General features: G+C 40.0%; 1 long non-coding RNA gene and 1 other non-coding gene across 2 annotated transcripts in view; one reads left to right on the forward strand and one right to left on the reverse strand.

The window, feature by feature from the left end:
* The first annotated feature begins 3,739 nt into the window (after positions 1 to 3,739).
* The window catches only part of LOC122428840, a 36,712-nt gene continuing 23,170 nt past the window's right edge, over positions 3,740 to 17,281 (forward strand). Inside the window, exons 1-2 of the long non-coding RNA XR_006265830.1 lie at positions 3,740 to 3,798; positions 11,137 to 11,261. This is a non-coding gene — a long non-coding RNA (uncharacterized LOC122428840). The remainder of the gene's footprint in view (positions 3,799 to 11,136; positions 11,262 to 17,281) is intronic.
* On the reverse strand, positions 12,816 to 12,943 carry LOC122429037. Its single transcript, XR_006265903.1, has one exon. It is a non-coding gene; the product is annotated as a small nucleolar RNA SNORA68 (small nucleolar RNA).

A 17,281-nucleotide genomic window follows, 5' to 3' on the forward strand; every position in this document is an offset into this window, starting at 1 on the left:
GTAATCAAAAATCTTCCAGCAAAACAAAGCCAGGACCAGATGCTTCACAGCTGAATTCTACCAAAATTTAGAAGAGAGCTAACACTACCTTACTCAAACTCTTCCAGAAAATTGCAGAGAGGTTAGTTCCAAACTCATTCTATGAGGCCACCATCACCTAACTCCAAACCAGACAAGATGCACAGAAAAAAGAAAACTACGGCCAATATCACTGATGAACATAGATGCAAAAATCCTTAACAAAATTCTAGCAAACAGAATCCAACAACATATTAAAAAAATCATACACCATGACCAAGTGGGCTTTATCCCAGGAATGCAAGGATTCTTTAATATCCGCAAATCAATCAATGTAATACACCACATTAACAAATTGAAAGATAAAAACCATATGATTATCTCAATAGATGCAGAGAAAGCCTTTGACAAAATTCAACACTCATTTATGATTAAAACTCTCCAGAAAGCAGGAATAGAAGGAACATACCTCAACATAATAAAAGCTATATATGACAAACCCACAGCAAGCATCACCCTCAATGGTGAAAAATTGAAAGCATTTCCCCTGAAATCAGGAACAAGACAAGGGTGCCCACTCTCACCACTACTATTCAACATAGTGTTGGAAGTTTTGGCCACAGCAATCAGAGCAGAAAAAGAAGTAAAAGGAATCCAGATAGGAAAAGAAGAAGTGAAACTCTCACTGTTTGCAGATGACATGATCCTCTACATAGAAAACCCTAAAGACTCTTCCAGAAAATTACTAGAGCTAATCAATGAATATAGTAAAGTTGCAGGATATAAAATTAACACACAGAAATCCCTTGCATTCCTATATACTAACAATGAAAAAACAGAAAGAGAAATTAAGGAAACAATACCATTCACCATTGCAACAAAAAGAATAAAATACTTAGGAGTATATCTACCTAAAGAAACAAAAGACCTATACATAGAAAACTATAAAACACTGATGAAAGAAATCAAAGAGGACACAAACAGATGGAGAAACATACCGTGTTCATGGATTGGAAGAATCAATATTGTCAAAATGGCTATTCTACCCAAAGAATCTATAGATTCAATGCAATCCCTATCAAGCTACCAATGGTATTTTTCACAGAACTAGAACAAATAATTTCACAATTTGTATGGAAATACAAAAAAACTCGAATAGCCAAAGTAATCCTGAGAAAGAAGAATGGAACTGGAGGAATCAACCTGCCTGACTTCAGACTCTACTACAAAGCCACAGTCATCAAGACAGTATGGTACTGGCACAAAGACAGAAATATAGATCAATGGAACAGAATAGAAAGCCCAGAGATAAATCCACGAACCTATGGACACCTTATCTTTGACAAAGGAGGCAAGGATATACAATGGAAAAAAGACAACCTCTTTAACAAGTGGTGCTGGGAAAACTGGTCAACCACTTGTAAAAGAATGAAACTAGAACACTTTCTAACACCATACACAAAAATAAACTCAAAATGGATTAAAGATCTAAATGTAAGACCAGAAACTATAAAACTCCTAGAGGAGAACATAGGCAAAACACTCTCCGACATAAATCACAGCAAGATCCTCTATGACCCACCTCCCAGAATATTGGAAATAAAAGCAAAACTAAACAAATGGGACCTAATGAAACTTAAAAGCTTTTGCACTACAAAGGAAACTATAAGTAAGGTGAAAAGACAGCCCTCAGATTGGGAGAAAATAATAGCAAATGAAGAAACAGACAAAGGATTAATCTCAAAAATATACAAGCAACTCCTGCAGCTCAATTCCAGAAAAATAAATGACCCAATCAAAAAATGGGCCAAAGAACTAAACAGACATTTCTCCAAAGAAGACATACAGATGGCTAACAAACACATGAAAAGATGCTCAACATCACTCATTATTAGAGAAATGCAAATCAAAACCACAATGAGGTACCATTACACGCCAGTCAGGATGGCTGCTATCCAAAAGTCTACAAGCAATAAATGCTGGAGAGGGTGTGGAGAAAAGGGAACCCTCTTACACTGTTGGTGGGAATGCAAACTAGTACAGCCACTATGGAGAACAGTGTGGAGATTCTCTTAAAAAACTGGAAATAGAACTGCCATATGACCCGATCCCACTGCTGGGCATACACACTGAGGAAACAGATCTGAAAGAGACACGTGCACCCCAAGGTTCATCGCAGCACTGTTTATAATAGCCAGGACATGGAAGCAACCTAGATGCCCATCAGCAGATGAATGGATAAGGAAGCTGTGGTACATATACACCATGGAATATTACTCAGCCGTTAAAAAGAATTCATTTGAATCAGTTCTAATGAGATGGATGAAACTGGAGCCCCTTATACAGAGTGAAGTAAGCCAGAAAGATAAAGAACATTACAGCATACTAACACATATATATGGAATTTAGAAAGATGGTAACGATAACCCTATATGCAAAACAGAAAAAGAGACACAGAAATACAGAACAGACTTTTGAACTCTGTGGGAGAAGGTGAGGGTGGGATGTTTCAAAGAACAGCATGTATACTATCTATGGTGAAACAGATCACCAGCCCAGGTGGGATGCATGAGACAAGTGCTCGGGCCTGGTGCACTGGGAAGACCCAGAGGAATCGGGTGGAGAGGGAGGTGGGAGGGGGGATCGGGATGGGGAATACATGTAAATCTATGGCTGATTCATATCAATGTATGACAAAACCCACTGAAATGTTGTTGAAGTAATTAGCCTCCAACTTAAAAAAAAAAAAAAGAAAGAAAGAAAGAAATGGAAAAATAAATAAATAAAGGGAAGGACAGCTCAAAAAAAAAAAAGAGTTATGTTTCATTTGATGTCAATTTTTAGGAGGCAGCATCTCAAGTAATCCTGAGAGAACTGTTTGGAGAAGGTGAGGGGTGGTGGTGGGGAGTCAGGATATATAGAAATTTTGCAACAAAGGGCAGGTAGTCGGAAGTCAAAAGGTTATTAACAATAAAGAAAACCAGGTAGCTCAAGTTAAGGAATTTAGTGCTTTTTCTATGCATGAGAAGGTGGAGGAGCCTGGGCTGACTGAAATCATTCCTTTGATATGCACCTCACCTATCTGGGGCCAGTATCCTGTGATTTCACAACCTGAGTTCCCTCAGGACTCACTAGCTCACTGCTCGGTGGTGGCTGCAATCTCTGATGACTGTGATAGCTTTGTTTACTGATACGGCAGGAAATACCCCATTTATTAAAGCGCTGTGGAACATAACTGACTTCAGGCCTGCCAATAATATAGGAGTCTGCCCTTTTGTAGAGAGAATTAGAAGAGACCCTGACAGCCCACTGGTAACTGTCCTGCCTTCTAACAACACATACACAGTCATAACACCACTGCATTTACTAAATTGTTCTATTTTCACGAATTCCCAAATTTGGAGAGCCAAACTTCAGAAATGTATTATTCAAGTGACTCAGTTTGGTTACTTTCAGCTCGCTACAGAAAGTCAGGCTAATTATTAGCAAAGAACTGTATTGCCAAACAGATATGTTTGCCTTGGCTTACTTAGGCTAATTTATCAGAAATTCTAATTGGGGGTGGTTGTTGGTTTATAGGGCTTCTCAGATGTTGCTAGTGGTAAAGAACCCAGTGCAGGAGACATAAGAGGCTCGGGTTCTATCCCTGGGTTAGGAAGATCCCCTGGAGGAGGGCACAGCAACGCACTCCAGTATTCTTGCCTGGAGAATCCCATGGACAGAGGAGCCTGGAGGGCTACAATCCATCGGGTTGCACAGAATCAGACATGACTAAAGCAGGTTAGTATGCGCAAACGTAGGCTGATAGCAGTGAGTTTATCGAAGAAGTGGAATTTTTGAGATTTTTACTCTATTTTTGATTGAGAATTTGCATTCTAAACTTTTAGGTCTTTAGAGGCAAATAGTTACATGAATCATTAAAATGGTTTTTAAAGCTAAATATCCAATTCAGTGTTGCTGACTTGTTCTTTTTCTTTACTGAAGTAATTTCAAAATTCATTTTTCATAGAAGTATAGATACTACCAAGTATTCTGGAAATTTTTTATAAAATAAAACCATGGTACCAGCCCCTTAAGTCTTTCATGTTCTGTCTTTAGCGCCTTTGTAATTCTTCCCTATAGTAATACGTATGTGATATCTGGAGTTGCAGCAATCATTTTGTGACCAAGATTAAGAAAGTCCCATGAGAAATGTATTTCTCCTTCAATATTACAGAGCAGTAATATTGAAGGAGCCTGGCTCCTGATGACATTCTTGAGCAGATGCACCAGCCTTGGGCTGCCTCCCTTTGTAGTAGTTGTTATACAGGAAAAAATAAATAAATAAGGTACTAAAAAATAGTAAATAAGGTACTAGTTGTCAGATTTTCTTTTACTTGAAGCTTAAGTCTTTCTAATATTCTAATTATTCCTCCTTTGCTCAGATGCCCACCCTGGAAGCAATCAACAATAGCTAAGGGTAGGAGATAGGATCGTGTTAAGACACAGGGACCCTCCCTCTGTAATTAGTGTAGAAGAGAATGGGTGGTGAGTGTGGGATGTCATTTCTAGAAAAGGGGAAATATGATAAGCAAATGATATTATAAATGCCTACTTTAGAGAGAAGTTTTTGAAGATGATTCCAGCTATTGAGCCAGTGTAGATCTAAAATTAACAAAAATATTAAATTCAGAAAGAGAGGAGACAGGAGGTAATCACTTTGATCCAGACAGTTATTGAAAGAGTTGTTTCCACCAGCTTAGCTGAAGCTCTCCGGATGTTCATTTGTGTGAATGCAGGAGTTCCACTTCTTTCCACCCACCCCTTCACTATACTATGTTCTCAACATTCATTAAAAATATCATGGGTCAACTGAAAAGACGGGGGTTGGGGAGTCATTTTGGAAAATGTTAGGAAAAAAGTGTGACATATGCAAGTGTCCATTCTGTTAGGCAGTCAAGGAACAATGGGCATTAGATTGCTATTGAGCAATCCTAAAGAGCAGACAGAAATAAGAATAACAATGACATTGCTCCTGGGTACCTGCCTCCATGATGACTTCATGACATTTGCAAGGCGTGGTTTTTGCATAAGAGATGAAAGCTGCTCCTCCCATTTATGTCATGGAGAATTCTTCTCAGGTGGTGGATGGACTAGAATGCTGCTGCTGCTGCTAAGTTGGTTCAGTCGTGTCTGACTCTGTGCAACCCCATAGACGACAGTCCACCAGGCTCCTCCATCCATGGGATTTTCCAGGCAAGAGTACTGGAGTGGCTTGCCATTTCCTTCTCCAATGCATGAAAGTGAAAAGTGAAAGGGAAGTCACTTAGTCATGTTCGACTCTTTGCAACCCCATGGACTGCGGCCTACCAGGCTCCTCCATCCATGGGATTTTCCAGGCAAGAGTACTGGAGTGAGTTGCCATTGCCTTCTCCAATGGACTAGAATACTGTCTTGGGAAAGGAGAGGGTAACAAGCAGGAAGGCTAGGAGCCCCCAAAAGGAGGAACTAGGCTGCAAGGGTCAGATGTTTTTTTATCTCTCTCTTAAGTGGCAGGACAAAAAAAGCTACAAGTGTCAGATTTTTTTTCCCTTCTCTATACAAAATTAAAAGGAGGTTTCTTTCAGAATTCTGTCTTGCCATGACGGTACCTAGTTCCACCGGAACTTAACTTTTCTCAAACCTTGAGCTAACCAATGTGTTTTTCTATGGAAATATTCTTCTTAAGCTATGTTAATGAATTATGTGTTTACCCTAGACTCTTTCTTCAAGTCAGTTCTGCCTAAGACTCAGAACCTATAATGGCTCAACAAACCAGTGTGTTTTACCAATGGAAATGTTCTCTTAAGCTATGTTAATGAGCCTATGTATTTGCTTGGAAACCTGTCTTTCTTCAAGATTCAAGTCGATCATTTTATGGCCCAGGATGACTTACCTTGTGCCATTGTTATCTCAAAATGAATGTTGTGGGAAAGGGGCCTGATGCCACTCTCTGAGTTTTGAGACATTTCCTTTCTCTATAATTAGAGAGCCTGCTGATAGGTATATAACTCCTGGCTAAAAACTAGCAATGGGGCACTCTTTCTGCCCCCTTCTGATGGTCTGTGTCAGAAGCTTTCTCTCTTTTACAGTTTAATAAAACTTTACTACACAAAAACTCTGAGTGATCAAGCCTTGTCACCGGCCCTGGATCGAATTCCTCTCCTCCGGAGGCCAAAAATCCAGGCATCTTTCCTGGCTCAGCAGCAACCTTTCAGAAAAATATACATTTAAAGTCTTTTAACTTAAACCCATTAAACCCAAACATTTTAGTAAGTTTAGGAGTCAAGAATCAGTTTCCTTTGTTCTCAGCCTCTATCTAGAGTGAACTTTTCTCTCGTATCTATTTGTTTAACTCAGACCAGGAGCTGCTTCTAGAAGTGATGGGGTTGAATGAGTGTGGAGGGAGAGAGAAGTATATTTGAAACACTTCCCTCATTACAGACACATTGAACTTAAGATCCTGGTGGTCTGTGTAAACTGAAATGTGTGTCTAGAGAGGCATAAGGACTGAAAGGGTAGATTTATGAGATGCCCATAGCTAAAGTGATGAAAAGTTCACAGAATAACTTTGAAACAGAGGGATGAAGGGCTCAAAGTTAGATGACAGGGCACCAGACACATTTAGGGACAAAAGAAACAAGAAGTCTTACGTCCTAGAAGCATGCGATGGGGATCCAAGGAGGAAAGTGTGGCCAGTGGATAGAAATCTGCACCTTCTGACCAGAGAGCTCAGTGCTGAGTCCTGGATACTAGAAATTATGAAATCACTCGATTCCTTTGCGACAAGAGCTTCAGAAAACCAGAGGAGAGGGCAGGTAATTTAAAAGAAGGCATAGAACAATAGTAGCTTGGGTAGGCACTTATAAGCCTGATCTTTTGTCTGAGTTGGAAGACTTGAGCATGCTTTTGTTTTTTGCTGAGAAGAGTGAGGCAACAGAGAGAACTAAAAATGCAAGAATAGGCACCATCAGGAGACCCCATGGCCAGACCCAAGGTTTAATTCCTTTGCTCCTTTTCCCAAATTGAACCATTCAACCTCCAGTAAGACAGCACAAAGGTCAAGGGGAATAGGAATGAGGACGGAGGGAAAAGATTAAATACTTTTGGTCCTAATATATGTAGCTTCAAGGGATCAGGCTTTCTTGCTCTAAATATTTGACTGCCCCCTGTCCCCCTCATTCCAACCAGTTCTGAGGCAGCCTGTCCTAGTCTCCACTGTAATCAAGAGGTTATGAGAACTTTGTGGGATAACTATTCTCAGTCATACTGAGTCCTGATCATTCATTCTTCCTATAGACATTTATTTAGCACCTTCTATGTGCTATGTTGAAAACAACCCCATAAAAGAAAGAGCCACTGTTACTACCTTCACATGATGGATCAAGAAACTGAAGCTTAGGTTTAGACATAGAGCAAGCGTGGAGTTTGTTTCTGATGTTTTAACATTACTTTACTATCTGATTCAGAGCCATTCTACTAAAACAATGAGACCAATGTTTTCTAAATCCCTACATCTTGCTAGAAACTTCAGAGTACACAAAGGAGCTAGTACCCTCTCCCACTCTCCTAGAAAGAAATTCCATTTGAGCCACCAGACAATCTCCTTAAATGAAATATCACACAGTCAGTACCCATTTTGCATGGTACTTTGGGATCATTAAAACGACCATGTGAACAGAAGCCTAACAAATCAATCTTAACAGTCAATGTGAAAAAAGAACTGACTGTTCTGTAATCTTTAAAATATTTTGTCAAAACATTAAAGATTTGGTTACTGTAAGTTATAAATAAAAAAATATCAAAACTAATATTTACTTAGTACCCTTCAATTTAAAACATTAGAAACATTCAGAAGTAAAGTGTTTTATTTCTTTGTACTTATCAAGAATAGTTTTGGGAATTGCCTGGCTATCCAGTGGTTAGGGATATCACTGCACATGGGTTCAGTCCCTGGCTGGGAAACTAAGATATTGCAAGCAGTGAGATGTAGCCAAAAAAAAAAAAAAAAAAAAACTGCCTTTTTTGTTGTATATCTTGCAATATGAAACAAGCATCTTTTCTATTCCTTGGTGAATTGTCAGTCTCCTTTCTAAGTTTGTATTAGCTTCCTTTATTTTATCCTTGCACTTTTGGTATTTTCACATATTCCAAGAGTTCTGTAATGTGAAGATATCTTGTTTGTTTCTTTGTTTACCACCAACACTTCCTCTGGGACGTCTTTATCTGGCTTGTCATAACCACTTTTTTCATCTATGTCAATAAGTTAACCTTCACGAAGTTCCTGTGATGCTTAATGTTATGTGTCAACTTGGTTGGGCCACTGTGTCCAGATATTTAGTCACATTCTTGAATCGCACCATCAGCTTTCACCTAGGTCCCCAGTACACTGGTTCACTCAGCACATTTTCACTTGTCGGCCTCCATAGTCACATGAGCCAACTCTTTAAAATACGTCTCTCACTATGTGTGTGTGTGTGTGTGTGTGTGTGTGTGTGTGTGTGTGTGTGTGTGTATGCACGTCCTATTTATTCTGTTTCTCTGGAGAACATGGACTAACAGTTCCTCTAGCTAAGCATCTGTGTCTCGAACAGTGGCAGTGATGACATTTCCTTGATCAGCTTTTTCTAATTCCATTTATATTCAGTTAGAATTTCACTTTTTGTTTCTTTACTCCACTTTCATCTCTATTGTCCAATTATCATTTTTGTAAAATGTCACATGGGTTTATCACTGGTGGACAAAGAAGCAACGTAGCTACACACTTCGCTCTCTGTATGTAAACTGAGCAGCAGATGTGCAGTGGCCAGTCACCAACAACCCTTCTTTTTTTAATTTTTATTTTATATTGGAGTATAGTTGATTGACAATGTTGTGATAGTTTCGGGTGCACGGCAAAGTGATTCAGTTATATTGATGTGCATACATCTATGACCCCATTTTTTTCAAATTATCTTCCCATATAGGTTATTAAAGAATATTGAGTAGAATTCCCAGAGCTACACATTAAGTCCTCATTGATTACCTGTTTTTAAAAACAATCCATCTTATTTATTTTTAGTTGCACTGGATCTTTGTTGCTGCATGCCGGCTTTCTCTAGCTGCAGTGAGCAGGGGCTACTCTTCATTGCCACGCGTGGGCTTCTTATTGTGGTGACTTCTCTCATTGCAGAGCACAAGCTCTAGGCACACAGGCTTCAGTAGTTGCAACACTCAGGCTCGGCAGTTGTGTTGCATGGGCTCAGCTGTTCCACGGCATGCGGGATCTTCCTGGACCAGGGATCCAACCTGTGTCCCCTGCATTGGCAGGCAGATCTCCATCCATTGTGCTGCCAGGAAAGTCCTAATTATTTATTTTATATATAGTAGTGTATATGTGGTAATCCCAACCTCCCAATGTATCCCTCCCCCAGCCCCATTTCCTCTTTGGTAAGCATAAGTTTGTTTTTGAAGTCTGTGAGTCTGTTTCTATTTTGAGTATAAGTTTGTTTGTATCATTTTTAAAATCCCACATATAAGTGATATCATATGGCATCTGTCTTTGTCAGACATATTGCACTTAGTATGATCATTTCTAGGTACACCCAAGTTACTGCAAATGGCATTATTTCATTTTTTATGGCTGAGTGATATTCCATTATATATATGTACTACGTCGTTTTTATCCATTCCTCTGTCAGTGGACATTTAGGTTGCCACCAACAGACTTTCAAAAAAAGTAAAGTGATTGGTCAGTGAATAGCATGTGCGTCTGTTATCTGTGTAGTGATCTGTGGACTGAAGAGCTAGCACCAAGTTTGTACTTTATATATCCATCTCTATCTCTGTCTACCACTTATACATGTGTGTGTGTAGGTGGGTGTGTGAGTGTAATAACTGAAATTTGAACTGTGTGGTTGGGCAACCAGTCACATTTAACTAAAGCACAGTAACTAACTTAAATGTATGCATACTGAAGCCATGCAACACAAGGACTGCTTCTATTTACTTTTGAACTGATTGTCTAGGTCCATAAATCTCTACTATGAAGGACAGTCCCTTGGACAGCAAAGAGATCAAACCAGTCAATCAACCAGATCAAAACAGATCAAACCAGATCAAACTAGATCAAACCAGTAAAGAAAATCAACCCTGACTATTCATTGAAAGGACTGATGCTGAAGCTGGAGCTCCAATACTGTGGCTACCTGATTCAAAAAGCTGACCCATTGGGAAAGACCCTGATAAAGCTTGAGCGCAGGAGGAGAAGGGGGCAACAGAGGATGAGATGGTTGGATGACATCACCCACTCAATGGACATGAGTTTTAGCAAACTCCAGGAGATAGTAAAGGACAGGGAAGCCTGGCATGCTGCAGTCCATGGGGTTTCAAAGAGTCATACACGACTGAGCAACTGAACAACAACTCTGATGGATAAGAAAACAGGTTCTCAACTGAATCAGCAGCACCTATGTAAAAGTTGTATCATTTCATTAACTGTTATTTTTGAAATACCTGATAGTTGCTTTCTTGCCTATTTTCCGTGAATAGCTGGCTGCTTAGAAAATCACATAAAAATGTTCAAATACAGAAGGTGGTTTGTGGTACAGACAGCTATTTGTCCACTGAAAATCCGTTCTCCAATTCTTCCTTGAATTATGAAAGTCAAAGTTTTATTACGGCATATAGCTCTCTCACTAAAGACTACATTCCCACCCTCCCTTGAAGATTATGGCCAAATTCTGGCCTATGGGATGTGAGCAAAATTGTTGCATGCCACTTCTGGGTTTGTCATTAAAAGGAAAGGATGTGTTCTTCCCTGGCCATTTTCCCATTGGTTAGGATACAGATGGAAGTGGATCAGCTATTCTGAACCCCAAATGGAATTTGTATGTTGAGTGTAGCTGTCAGAGCTACTATCTCTGAATAGTTATATTAGAGAGAATAAATGTCAATCTTGCTTTAGCCACTACATTTTGGGATCTTCTTGTTATAGACATTTAATTCTAACTAATGGATGGTTTCCTGTTTGGCAATAAGCAATAGTGTAACACAATAATACAGGGGATTTACATATATTTATATCACACTGAAGAGTTAATTGATTCTCTTCTCTTCCAGCTCTAACTTAAAGAGGACAAGAAAAAACAGAAGGTTCTAAGTGTAATCCTCTTCTGAGAAAATAAATTGAGCAGACCCTGTTGAAGACAATTAATGATGTCATGAAGCCACCACAGATAGGATGAGTAAGATCTGTCCCTCTGCAGAGTGCATTTCATGTTTCACATTTAGCAGTTACTGTGCACTAAGGCTATGAACCTCTATTTCTAGTCACCAGACATGCTGGGATGGAGGCTTCCAATAATTAAATTTCTAAGAGCTGCTAAAATCTGATGAGAGACAGTTACTGGAATAATTACATAATTTTTGTGGCAAAATAAATTTAATATAGTGTTAATCAGTTAAGTCGTTGACATGGAAATACTTTATCCTAATGCAGTTCTTAAAATTTGTGCATCATGAAATATGACTCTTCAGTAAGTGAAGTGAAGTGGCTCAGTCATGTCTGACTCTTTGGGACCCCTTGGACTATAGCCCACCAGGCTCCTCCGTCCATGGGATTTTCCTGGCAAGAATACTGGAGTGGGTTGCCATTTCCTTCTCTAGGAGATCTTCCTGGCCCAGGGATTGAACCCAGGTCTCCCGCATTATAGGCAGACACTTTACCATCTGAGCCACTAGGGAAGTCAAGCAACAGATCTTTTTAAGATCTGATTTAACATGAACAAATGCATAACACTTCCTTTGTGCCTCAGCTGGTAAAGAATCCGCCTACAATGCAGGAGACTTGGGTTCGATTCCTGGGTTTCGAAGATCCCCTGGAGAAGGAAAAGGCTACCCACTCCAGTATTCTGGCCTGGAGAGTTTCATGGACTGTGTTCGTTAGTCCATGGAGTCGCAATTTCAATTCAAGTCAATTCAATACGTAACACTTGTGTATATGCACTAGATGCACTAGAGGGCACTCACCTATTGTTTTCTAGTTGAGCAAAATGGTTTCAAACAAGCCTATTTAAGAATTACCTTAGAATCTTGTTTAAAATGTATACTTTTATACTGTAAAGGAACCCTGTGAATCTGCATTTTTAGTAAGAGCTTATTATAAGGGACCATGGTTAAGAGGATGGCTTGTGAAGCTTGACTACCAGGATTGAAACCTGGCTTTGACACTTGTGAACTTGGATAATTATTTAATCTCTCTTTACCTAAGCTTCCTTATCCACCAGGTGGAGTCAGGAATAGCACCTATGTCTTAGGTTGTTGAAAAGATTAAGAGAGTTAACCTAGAACATACAATGTAATGCCTGGCAGTAAATATTCACCCTATTATTAAAAGTTTTTTGTTTGTTTGTGATTTTGGTTTTTGGTTTACCCAAAGAGTTTTATTTGGGCAGCCCCGGGGACTGGGAGGGCCTGCACATAAAATAAGGTGTTGGGGCCTCTTGTTGGCGAAGTGTGGCTTGTGCTAGCAACACAGGGCCTGATGGGGCAGGGAGAAGTTGATCTTGGAGTAGCGGAACTGCTTGACTCCGGGTCAGTGGCACTTGCTGACCGTGGCCTCCTCCACCTTCATGATCTGTATTCAATGTGCTCTGGCACCCACATCTCTGTCTTCAGGGATTGAGACAGGGCATGGTACATGTGTACATTCCCCCAAACCTCCCATCACATGTAGGGGAAGAGGGCACTCGGAGACCCAACGGCCACAGCCTTTGTCCCCAGCAGGCACTGGCTACCAGAGGTGCAGAACCTTCAAATTCATTTTGAGGGGCAAGGCCACAGCCTCCCAAAGGCATTAAAATCCACTTGGTACTAGCACCTTTGTTTAAACTACAGATAAGGAACAGCGGGCTTCACTAGGGGCTCAATGATAAGGAATCCACCTGCCAATGCAGGAGACTCAAGTTGGATCCCTGGGTCAGGAAGATCCCCTGGAGAAGGAAATGGCAACCCACTCTAGAATCCTTGCCTGGGGAATCCCATGGACGTAGGAGTCTGGGGGGCTAGAGTCCATGGGATTGCAGAGTCAAACACGACTTAGTGACTGAACAAGAAACGGCAGTTTTCAGGTTTAGGTGCTTAGAAGTATCTTTTTAATAAAGATGCACATTGATTTTGTTGCAAGAAGACTTGAGAGCTACTCATGAGCAACACAAGACTATTTTAAAAAGAAAAAAGAAGATATTCTCAACATTCTACCCAGCTGGGCTAAAACTTCAGGTTCTGACCCCCAGCTAGAGCGATCACAGAATGGGAAGAACCAAAGGTACAGGATAAAGCTGGTGTGTGTCTGTTCTGCCAAACAGTTTTTACTTCAGTCAGGAGTCAATGGAAATTCATCTCAGGCATTGAGGCAGAAGATGGCATAATCAGGTCTATATTTGAGATGGATTACTCTGCAAGCAGAGTGGGAGTTGGAATGTGTGGGGTTACACTGGAGGCAGATGGGTGAGGGAGCTCGGGAAGATGCAACGCTTCTCCTTTTCCAGCCCAGAGAACGGTCTCCAGAAAGCATTGCAATTATCCACATTAGTGATTCTAGTATTAACAATTTGAACCTTGTAAATCTTTTCTTCTTGGGTGAAAATAGAGTGGAGTTTGTAATGAAGCACTCTGTGCCAACCCAACCCGATGTTTTTACACACTGGAGCGTACGCAGTGCCCGGCAGGCATCCTCCCTAAGTTTTGAGGCAGCCAGTCCTGCAGAGAAGACTCATTAGCTATGCAGTCATCAAGGAAAAACGGGACTGCTTTCCACGATACCAGAGGCTATGAAAGGACCACATTCTGTGTCTCAACTGGTGAGCCTGTCGAGGTTGGGGTCGATTTCCAGGAACTGTGGCAGCTTTGAAGGGTCTGACCTCAGACACATTAAAATAAACTTCAGTTCTGCTCTATCACACCCCAGCGAAAATGGGAGGAGCCGTCAGGGGACAGGAGGAAGTGGTGGAGGAGGAGGGGAAGCTGAAGTCACAGTCTCCGCATTGGCTTTACCCTGAATTCACCAACACTGCTCTGCCGTCGTCGAATTAGCGGAGGCAACAGTGCTTGGGGAAATAGCTACAATACATGAGTCTTTTCTCTAGTTCCTGAGGACTGTCTATGAATGATCTTATGAGAAAAGAATCCATCCCTGGGGCCCCCTCTAATAGGATCAATTCCTACTTGTTCCCTCAGCCAAGCCTCTTGTATCACCCATGTACGTAGTCACTAAGTTCCTTAGAAACATATCTGAGTCTCTGAAAACACGCAAAATATAAAAAGATAAAACAAATCTTCCCTCTGTTAAGATTGCAGAATCAATCTTAGACTGCTTAGAGCTAGAAAAGAATCTAATCCAATGGTTTGCAAGTTCGTTTTAGTATCTGATCCCTTCAGATGAAATCGGGTGAAGAAGTTCAAATAACATGTGAATAGAAAGCAGAGCTGCTTTTATTGAAAGGGATTTCTGGCTGGGCAATGCCTCTATGTTTGTCACATCTCCAACACCCTATTTTGTGAATTAATTCTTTGAATACCCAGGACTTAACTAAAGGAACAAAGTCTGAAAGTCATGATTAAACAAGTTCTTCCATTTTACAGAGGACAAAAATGAGTCCCAGAGAGTTCATAGTCATTTGGTTTTATGAGGGCTCCCCAGAGTAGTCATTTGCTAAGAAACACTTGTGAAAAAAATAATGTTTTCTTGATGGATGATGATGTGGGTACACAGATATAGTAAATGCAGCAACTTGAGCATTTATCAGTGGATAGTCTTTTTTATTCAGCCTCTTAATTTTCACATCATGTTTTAAAAGGTAGAGGAAGTGAATTTGCCATTAACCATATGAAAATTTTTGGAACAAACTGATTCTCCCTAAAGCTTACTAAGAGAAAAATTTAACCCTAAAGTTATAACCAAATGTTTGAGACTATGAGAAAATCAGAATACTCAAAAATTAATCCAGGAAATGAGTGTATCCTGTGCGTGCATGCGTGTTCAGTCATGTCTGGCTCTTTGAGACCTCATGGACTGTAGCCCGCCAGGCTCCTCTGTCCATGGGATTTCCCAGGCAAGAATCCTGGAGTGGGTTGCCATTTCCTTCTCCAGAAGATCTTCCTGACCCAGGGATTGAACCCACATCTCTTGCATTGACAGGTGGATTCTTTACTGCTGGGCCACCGGGAAAGCCCATGACACTTTGTAACTTGTATTTTATATATATATATTACATATATATATAGTAGCTTTATTGAGCTATAATTCACATATTATGCAATTCACCATTTAAAATATACAGTTGTGGAGTAGGAAGAACCTAAGCTCACCTCCCACAGGCATATCAAAATTACAACTATTTCCAGAGCAACTATTATGAGAAGGATGTGAAGACTAGCTGAGATCCTCTACAGCTAAAGATACGAAGAAGAACACTACAATAAAGATGGGTAAGAGGGGCAGAGATGTGAGATACGTGAGACCCACATTCCCAGGCAGATGACACAAACAAAAAGATAATTGCAGACATTCTCCCAAAGGAGCTAGGAGTCTGAGCCCAATACAGAGCTCTAGGCCTAAAGAATCCACCACTGGGAGGATAAGCCACCGAAACAGTTGGCTTGGAAGGCCAGTGGGGGTTTTATATACATATATGTGGTATGTTAGACCACAAAACCCATCTCAGTAAATTTAAGAAGACTGAAACTATATCAAGCATCTTTTCCAACAACAATATAGAACTAGAAATCAAGTATAAGGGAAAAAAAAATTGTGGAAAACCACAAACACACAGAGGCCAAATAACATGCTACTAAACAACCACTGGGGCTTCCCATATGATGTAGAAGTAAAGAATCTGCTTGCCAAGGCAGGAGACTCAGGAGACATGGGTTCAATCCCTGGATCAGAAAGATCCCCTGGAGTAGGAAATGGCAAGCTGCTCCAGTATTTTTGCCTGGAAAATTCCATGGACAGAGAAAACTGGTGGGCATGAAAACTGATCCATAGGGTCACAGAGTCAGACGCTACTGACCAACTGAGAACACACAACCAACCAATGGATCAATGAAGATATCAAAGAGGAAATTAAAAAAAAAAAAAAACACCTGAAGACAAATGAAAATGAAAACACTGATCCAAAAATCTGTGGGATGCAGCAAAAGCAATGCCAGGAGGGAAGGTGACAGCAATACAACCCTTCCCTAAGGAAGTAAGAAAAATCTCAAACAATCTAAACATACACCTGAAGGGACTAGAAAAAGGAGGACAAGCAAAACTCAGCTGAGAATGTTTCCTTTAAATCAAAGATTAACCAGTGTAATTCACCACTGTAACAGAATAAAGGAAAAACAACAACAACAACATAAGAACTAAACAGGCGATGATAAAGGCATTTGATAAACTTCAACATTTATTCGTGGTTTAAAAACCTCCGTGGTATAGCCACACTGGGAAATAGTTCAGCACTTCCTTATAAAACTAAACATGAAACCACAGCAGTTTTCACTCATGGACATTTATCCCAGAGAAGTGAAAACTTACATTCACACAAAAATCTATACATAAATTTCCAGAGCAGCTTTATTTGTATAGCCCCAAACTGAAACAACCCAGATGTCTTTCAATGGGTGAATGTTTGCACAAAGTGTGCTATAGCCACCATAAGGAAAGCAGTAAAAAAGAATGAACTCTTTGTCTGTGAAACAACTTGGATGAATCTCCAGGGAATTATATTGAGTAAAAAAAAAAAAAAAGAAGAAGAAGAAAACAGTTTCTGAAGATTGCATACTACATGATCTATTTGATTTGTATAAAATTTTTAGAGTTGAAATTTTAGAAATTAAGAACAGATTAGTGCTTCCTAGGAGTTAGGGAAAGAGATGTGCATACAAAAGGGCCACATGAGCAATCTTTGTGGTGATGAAAATGTTCTATATTTTTACTATGGTCAACTTACATGTGATGAAATCACATAGAACCAAATACACATGAGTATAAGTAAAATGGGAGAGGTCTGAATAAGATCATGGGATTGTAATGTCAAGGTCCTGATTGTAACATTACACTATATCTCTGCAAGATGGTACCATGTGAAAAAAACGAGTAGGTGGTACAGACTTTCTCAGGATTATTTCTCACAACTGCGTGTTAATCTTTAAGTTACCTCAAAAGAAAACTTTAATTTAAAAAACTTCTCCTAAAAAACTAGTTATAGATGAGAACTTC

The sequence above is a fragment of the Cervus canadensis genome, chromosome 27, assembly GCF_019320065.1.
Source record: "Cervus canadensis isolate Bull #8, Minnesota chromosome 27, ASM1932006v1, whole genome shotgun sequence".
Classification (NCBI taxonomy): Eukaryota; Metazoa; Chordata; class Mammalia; order Artiodactyla; family Cervidae; genus Cervus; species Cervus canadensis.